Below are 5,860 nucleotides of genomic sequence, written 5' to 3'. Positions count from 1 at the left end.
TATTTTACAAACTATATATATGTCTAACCAATGTACTGTTTTCTTGAAAGTAATTAAAATAAATTTTAAAAAAAAGTAAAAGTAAAGAAATGATAACAGAAAATAATGAAACAGAAAACATACATATTATAATGTGGTTTGATCAAGCCAAAAGTTCTTTGAGAAAAACAAAACTGACCAAATCCTGGCTGGATTTTTTTTTAAAAAAGAAGCACATAAATATAGAAGTGAAAAAAACAGGTAACATTACAGATGTAGCAAGCATTAAAATAAGAGCACATTATTAACAACTTTGACTATACAATTTAAACCTTAGATGGTATGAATAAATTTCTAAAAATATTTTACTTACCATAATGAAATGGAAAATTTGGATGCCCTATGACCTTTAAGGGAACTGAAACAACAGCTTTAAAAATTCCCACAAAGTAAACTCCAGACCTTAATGGTTTTTCCTGGTACAGCTCCCTTTATGGAACAAGTCATTCTACTCTTATGCAAAATACTCCAGAGTTTAGAAAAAAGAGGAAACAACACCCCAACCCATTTTTTGAAGCTGGTAAAAACCTGAAACAGAAAAGGAAAATTACAAGCCAATTTCAGTCAAACATAGGTCTAAATCACCAAACATTAGCAAATAGAAGGCAAAATGATACAATTAATAAGCATCCTTTCCAAGAAAGGTATTTACCAATGCTAATTTCATAAAAAATTAGAAAATTCCAGTGATGTAATTTACCACACTATCAGACAAGTAACAAGAGCATATTATTGACTCATTTTTTCCATGCACAAACAGTAATGGCACCTATCGCAGGCCAGACATTATTTAAGATGTTTGAAATACATCAACAAACAGATATCAAAAGTAGATACTGGGAAAAAAATCACTTGTAGAAACCTCACAGCTGTTCATGAGAAAAGAGAAAAACTCTTAAACTAGGAAGAGAGCTTCCTTGACCTAATAAACACTATCTTAAAAAAAAAAAAAAAAAGTTCCCAGCAAGCATTAAAATTAATTTCCCTTAAGATCAAAAAGAAAACAGGACTGCCTTCTATCCGAACTCCATTCAGTGCTACTGGAAATCCCCAGCCAGCCCAGCATAAAGTAATAATTTAAAAATGTGTAATAAGCAAAAACTATAAATATTTACTTATTCATTCTATACAGATAAAATTGTCGGTGAAGAACATCCAAAACACTACACGAAAATTATGAGATATATAATTTAGCAAGCTTGTAGAACCCAAATTCAATATACAAAGCTATTGGAAAAGAATGTAATTTCAAAGCAAGAACAAAAAGTTCCCAGGAATAAATCTAACAACAAAAAAAATTCTTAAATTCCTTTTGTTGGTACCCATAAAACTTTATTAAAAGGCATTATAGAAGATGCAAATAAATATATATAATTTGTTTAAAAGATTCAATGACCTAATAATGCCAACATTCTCAAACTTATTATTGAACACAACCTGAAAACAAAACCCCAGTATACGAAACTTAGTAAACTGACTGTACAATTTAAGCCGTAAGGTATCTGAAAAAAGAATGTAGGGTACAAACTTCATCTACAAGATATTTAGAAATCATTAAAATATGCAGTTGCATCAATATGGGAAAAAAAAAGATGCACCTGAAAATACCTAAGAGTGTGAGTCTATTCACAAATTATTACCAAAATTAGGAAATACATTTTGGGGAAAACATATAAGCAGTAAAACGCATAAAGAAAATCTTGGGAGAAGAGGAGAATGCACTTAAGGATCACACAGGTTTCTAAGATTTCGTAATCTTCTCTTGGCCTGGTTTGTGGATTTGCTCTAATGCTGTTTTTTTTAAGTGTGTGTTTTCCTACCTTTTTTTGCACATGGTCCTATAGGAAAAGGCTAAACAGAAAGCAACAAACGGGATGGTAAAAATCAATGCAAAATATTAGTAATCACAATAACTATTAATGGACAAACTCTGATGTTAAATAACAATGTTGAAGTGAATTTTTAATCTAGTTATTTACATGAGAGTCAACTACAAGTTATTAAAATAAAAACAGACAAGTGCACCCAAAAGTTTAAGTACAAAAGGCAGTCAAGAGAAATACTACCAAAAAGAAAATCAGTATGCCTGTGTTAATAGTAGACAAAACTGTGGAAAAAAGGAAACTGACCAGAAAAGCAAAAAGAAAAGAAGTTTATCCTCGGGGTCTCCAATATCCTGAGCCCTCATAATGCACCAAACTCATTTGGGCCAGGCTTTTCCGTCTCCACCCCCAGCTGTCAGTTTTTTTGACCAGATCACCAGCGCCCGCCCCTTGCCGCTAAATATAGTAGTCCTAAATCTCGGTCGCCCTTCATCAGCGTTTCATATCGCTGATCACAGAGCCTAAAACAAACGCCTCGCCCTGGCTGTCTGGCTTCCCAGTCGCAGGTACCCACCCCCGCCCCTCCAATTTTCCCCGCCTCGTCGACCTATCGGGTCCTCAGGAAGGCTGAGGGTAAAGGGTTAAATGAGGAAAGCGGAGCTTACCCTATTAACGGTGAAATCCGTAGGAGCGGAGGTCACGAAAACTGCACTGAAAGGACGAGCTCATACTGAGGCCCAGTGTGCCACAGGAAAAGAGAGGGACCCCAACATCTTAGAGGAAACCGCAGCAGAGTACTCCACGGCCCCCCGTAAGTAGAGTAGTGATCGCATTCCCCAGAGTAATGGCTTCCGCCTCACTTCCGCCTTCTAAATCTCGTGGGACTTCCTTGAAAGCTCTAACCCGGAAACATAGTGCCTAAAGGATTCTGGGATATGTAGTTCTCAAGCTTAAATGGATATGGTGGCAGTGCCCTGGTGGTTTCAGATAATCATTTCCCCGACTTCTGATTGTTTGAGTGCTTCAGGACTCAGTTCTCAGGGCTCAGGCTTCTTTTCATCTTATAATCATTTTCTCTGTAGTAGTGTGATAGCCTGCTGAAATGTGAAAGGGTTAAAGGATAATTAAAACCTGAAACTGGACAAAGGAAATCTATACCTTAGGCCTAGTTTCTGGAACCCCTAACTACATTCTGTTAATCATGAAACTTGTAACAATGAGCTCATACGCTAACTGCCAATTTTAGCCTGTGTAACCCTGCTTGCTTGCGTGGCATGAAAAATAATCAATTGTATATAAGCTGAAAATTACTGTTTGGCCATCGTCCATGGGAATACTGGCTATTGTCCATGGGAACATAGGCAATCACCCATAGGAACATATTCTTCTAACAAGCTTTCTGCTTCTGTACTCCCCGCTTGCACACCTGACCAGTGGGTTGACAGGTAGTGAATAGGAGAAAGATGGACCTTTGTGTTTAAGACAGAATGAGGAATGGGATTTAGGGCTTAAAAACCTTGTATCTTGCCATTTCTGGGCTGCTCCTTTGTACAGGACAGCCACCGGCTAATAAACAGCCTTTAAGAGCATACTTGGTTTGGTCTATTCTATACAGGCCACAACATTTTGGAGGCCCCAGCGAGATCCACACCTTCAGGTAAGGAGATCTGTTGGTTGTGTGGTCGCTGCTGTGATGGGGGTGGGGATCCCCGTGTGCTTGGGAAGGCCTCTGGGGATTTCACCCAGCCCGGGCCAGGATCCCCCCTCCTCTCGGCAGTGGCAAAATGGGGAACCACCTGTATGCTCTAAGGCTGTATCAGAAGGGGGCCCAGGGGACCTAGTGAGTCGGACGCGACACAGGATCACTGGTCCAGTGGGGGCTGTGACGACAGACCCCCACCTAGGTTTAGTGTTAAGTGTGCTTATTCATTTGTCTGTTTGTCTGATTGATTGTCTGTGTTTGCTTCTGCTCTGTTTTGTGTAATAATGGGGCAAACACCTGGGAAACTGACACCACTCCAATGTTTACTTAATCACTTTAAAGATTTTAGGAAAAGGGCACAAGGATATGGGGCTTCGGTAACTCCTTTTGATTTACAGAGATTTTGTCAATTGGACTGGCCCACCCTTGGAGTCGGGTGGCCCAGTGAAGGTTCGTTTGACTTGCAAATGGCTTTCAGGGTCAGAGGTATAGTTTATGGGAATCCAGGCCACCCGGATCAAGCTCCTTACCTTGATGTATGGATTGATATCGTGTCAGATGCCCCTAAGTATTTGAAAACATGCCAAAGTACTGTATCATCAATAATGGCAGCAGTTCCAACCAGCCCACCCCAGAAGCCTCCAGTATTGCTGGCTCCACCAGAAGATCCACCTGAACTGGCCATACCCCCTCCGTACCCGCGCCCCAACGTTTCGGGGTTCGGAGCGCATGGAGAATTAAGTAGTCCCCCACATACCCGTACTGGGTTGCAATACCAGCCTCCCCCTGATTCCACGACATCACTGGTGCCCGTGTTGGCACCCTTGAAAGAGGTCATGCCACCTGGAGACACCACCCCTATGATGTTGTATGTTCCTTTTACTACTAGTGATTTGTATAATTGGAAATTGCAGAACCCCCCCCCCCATTTTCTGAAAAACTACAAGGGTTAACTTCTCTACTTGAGACCATTTTCTTTACTCATCAGCCTACCTGGGATGATTGTCAACAGTCGTTACAGGTTTTGTTCACTACAGAGGAAAAAGGCAGAACTTTAGAAGAAGGGAGAAAGCATGTATTAGAACCCACAGGTCAGTCCACAACGGATCCTGTTCGGATGCAACTTGTGTTCTCCAGTACTCGTCCCGACTGGGACCCCAACACCACTCAAGATAAAGAGGCTCTCCAACGGTATCGCCAGTTGTTGTTGCAGGGCCTAAGAGCGGCTGCCCATCACCCAATAAATTTGTCTAAGGTAAGTGAGGTGTTACAGGGGAAAGGTGAATCACCATCTGCCTTTTTAGAAAGGTTACTGGAGTCTTATCGCTTATATACTCCTATAGATCCTGAAGATCCAGTCAATAGATGGGCAATTAATTTGGCTTTTGTTAGTCAGTCAGCCCCAGATATTAAAAAGAAATTATAAAAATTAGAAGGATTTGAGGGTGAGAATTTATCCAAGCTACTAGAGATAGCACAGAAGGTATTTAACAATAGGGAGTATGTGCAGAAGGTCATGTTTGTGGGACAACAAGGAAACCGACCTCCTTGGGAAAAAAATCCCTAACAATAGAAGGGGACCCAGCAACGAAGAAGGCCAAAATAGAAAACCCAGGCTAGGAAGAGACCAATGTGCTATTTGCAAGGAGAAAGGCCATTGGAAAAATGAGTGCTCTGAAAAAGGGAAGAATTCTAAGGAAAAAGAAGAAAAAAGGCCCCTCATTCTTTTAGAAGATGAATAGGGATGTCAGGGCTCTTATATAATGAGCCCCAGAGAGCCCAAGGTAACTTTGCAAGTAGGGGGCAAACCTGTGAACTTTTTAGTTGATACTGGTGCAACTTACTCAGTTTTAACAGAAACTGCTGGTCCATTTTGAATGGGAAGATCCAGATGGAATGTTTTTAGGACAACTAACATGGACTAGGTTGCCACAAGAATTTAAAAATTCCCCCACATTGTTTGATGAGGCATTAGGAAAAGACTTGATTGAGTATAGACAACAACATCCGAAGGTCACGCTCTTGTAGTATGTGGATGATTTACTGCTAGCTGCTGAGACAAAGGAAGAATGCCAACAGGCGACAAAGGATTTGTTGCAAGAACTCCAAAGGAAAGGGTATCGGTGTTTGCCAAAAAGACCCAGCTTTGCACTTCACAGGCCACGTACCTGGGATATAACTTAGAAAGAGGGACCTGAAAGCTCTCACCCAGCAGGATCCAGGCAATACTTGGCATCCCTACCCCACAGACTAAGAGGCAGATGCGGGAGTTTCTAGGGACAATAGGTTATTGCCG

The 5,860-nt window shown here is 40.8% G+C and overlaps 1 protein-coding gene across 2 annotated transcripts in view; it reads right to left on the bottom strand.

Moving 5' to 3' along the window:
- ZNF317 (zinc finger protein 317) overlaps positions 1 to 2,720 on the bottom strand; it is a 13,888-nt gene extending 11,168 nt beyond the window's left edge. The window contains exons 1-2 of one of the 2 annotated variants that reach the window (XM_011385350.2): positions 2,528 to 2,720; positions 353 to 567 (exon numbers count right to left, since the gene is read on the bottom strand). The gene's annotated coding sequence lies outside the window, so the exon portion shown is untranslated. The remainder of the gene's footprint in view (positions 1 to 352; positions 568 to 2,527) is intronic. The other variant, XM_011385348.2, reaches the window with a different exon arrangement.
- Between the last annotated feature and the right edge of the window lie 3,140 nt (positions 2,721 to 5,860).

This window comes from Pteropus vampyrus, unplaced genomic scaffold, assembly GCF_000151845.1.
Source record: "Pteropus vampyrus isolate Shadow unplaced genomic scaffold, Pvam_2.0 Scaffold699, whole genome shotgun sequence".
In the NCBI taxonomy this organism is placed as follows: Eukaryota; Metazoa; Chordata; class Mammalia; order Chiroptera; family Pteropodidae; genus Pteropus; species Pteropus vampyrus.
Note: the sequence above shows the minus strand (reverse complement) of the source record. Positions and strands in the feature narration are given on the sequence as shown.